This window comes from Papilio polytes, unplaced genomic scaffold, assembly GCF_000836215.1.
Source record: "Papilio polytes unplaced genomic scaffold, Ppol_1.0 DF824208.1, whole genome shotgun sequence".
NCBI lineage: Eukaryota > Metazoa > Arthropoda > Insecta > Lepidoptera > Papilionidae > Papilio > Papilio polytes.
The window spans coordinates 256583-258776 of record NW_013524996.1 but is presented as its reverse complement, the minus strand read 5'-3'; positions in this window follow the sequence as shown (position 1 = coordinate 258776).

The window sequence follows — 2194 nt, the reverse complement described above, 5'->3', positions numbered from 1 at the left end:
GCATAGCGCATATCGCTTATCAAAAACTCGAAACTCGAAAATCGAAGGAGTTTTAATAGTTTCTTGTCATTTACAAAAGACTTCTCTTCAATTGTATTTTATGAGGTGAGAAATACCATTTATATCGCTGTCTTTTATGTAGAAATTAAGCAACACACGTTTCTATACCAACATCTTAAAAGTGATTTTTAATTTGAAAACCTAAACAGGATAGATTATATTAAATAAAAAAACCCAATTACAGTACACAGATATATTTTATTTAATAAAGAAACATCATATATTTACAATTTACATTAGTTATCTACATAATCTATAAAACGGGAAAGCAGTCTCACGGACATGACCACTCGAACTTCAACAAGCCTTAGGGTCCGTACACAGACCTGAGCACGCAGTAAATCAAATAATATTGACCATTGAAATAAATTTCACTTCTAAGTTAACGCTAAATTTAAATGGGACATATGTGACGAGATGGGGACATAAACCAGAAAGTGTTAAGATTGAATGTGGATGGCTACAAAGGAAGAGGAAGACAAGAAAGTATGGATTGTGTGAAGATATGCTTAAGAATGGAGTGGATTCAGATATGGCTGATAGAGATATATGGAGCACATACTGTGCCGACCCTCCGTAAGGGATAAGGGCAAGTGGATGATGAGTTAACGCTAAATTTAAATCCAACTTATATAAGAATCAATATTATTTGCGATAAAAATCTGCTCACCAGTCTGAACGGACCCTTAATGCAGACTCTACAATTGTATTAAATATTTCTTTCGTTCAATTTGAACAGAGACAATATCACTGCTGTTTAATTTATATCTACAAGATAAGGAAAAAAATAAAGACATATACAAAAAAAAACTAAGAAAATCTCATCCGAATAAGGTTACATTTAGAACAAGGGCATAATAAATTACTGAAAGCAATGTATGGAAATTAGCGCCATCTGGTGGACAGGGCAAGTAAACTTTGTAAACAATCAGTTATATTAGTTACCATACTCTTTGATTTTTACTCTATGACATCTCATTATACATATTTATTATCTATGCAAGATCTCGAAGTCCTAACCAAAAAATTTAAAGATCTCAAGATTTAAAAAAAAACTCGATGTTACGATATCAGCATTTATAAACTGAAGCATTCAATAAAATATCGGTTAAAACCAAAACGGTAAATATCTGACACTTTAAACCAATAAATTTGATGAAATATTGGTTATTACTTATGATTTTAAACACGCATTTAAAATGAATTATACTCGTTTGGATTAATCCGAACTAACAAATTATTCAAGTTGATATATTTCTAAAAAAAGCTGCCATACACAACCAATTGTTTTAAACCAAAACTTTCTCATATATTTACCTGCTTGATAGATAGCACTAATTAATGCAAAAAAGTACATAGTTTCTTAGCAAAATAACCTGAAAAAAATAACCATTTAACTAAAACAGTTATATTTAAAAATGTAACCTTCGCTGGGCTTCTTCCCTTAATCTTTATTTTTCTCCTTACCTACTTAAAATTATATTTTACATTTTCATAAATAAATCTTACAAATTCACTTTATTTTACAACTATTAGGTTTTGTAAATTGTGTTTTAAAAAAAAATCGACCTATCATTGACTTTTATGACAAAATACACCCTAAGCATGGTTTAAAAAAATAAAAAAAAACTTAACTAATGAAAAAAAAACCTAACTAAAAAGCCTTATTTACAAAAGATTCGATAAAGCGGATTTGTGGATATCATATGAGAAGTGAACTATACCGTTTTTTATAAACTAGCTAATGCTCGCGACTTCTCGTGGAATTTAAAAATAAGCCTATGTTATTTATTGATGTAGCTTTTAAATGGTACAAGGTTTTTAAACCAGTAGTTTTTGAGTTATTTCAATACATACAAAAATACAAATCTTTCCTCTTTATAATATTAGCATGGATTACAAGTACCGATAAGACAAAATTTAAAACGGAGTAAAAGAGATAGAAGACATTTTCAATGATATTCAAATAACGACCAATAAGGAACCAGTAAATCTATAGTAATATAATAAAGCGTCAACACTTTGTTTTTTAAGATGTCAGCAATGGCAACATATTTATTTAAAAAAGCCCTACACTTACGACACGCTTTAGGCTATATATTTTTACTGTAAAAAACGTAGAGGGAGAATAAAT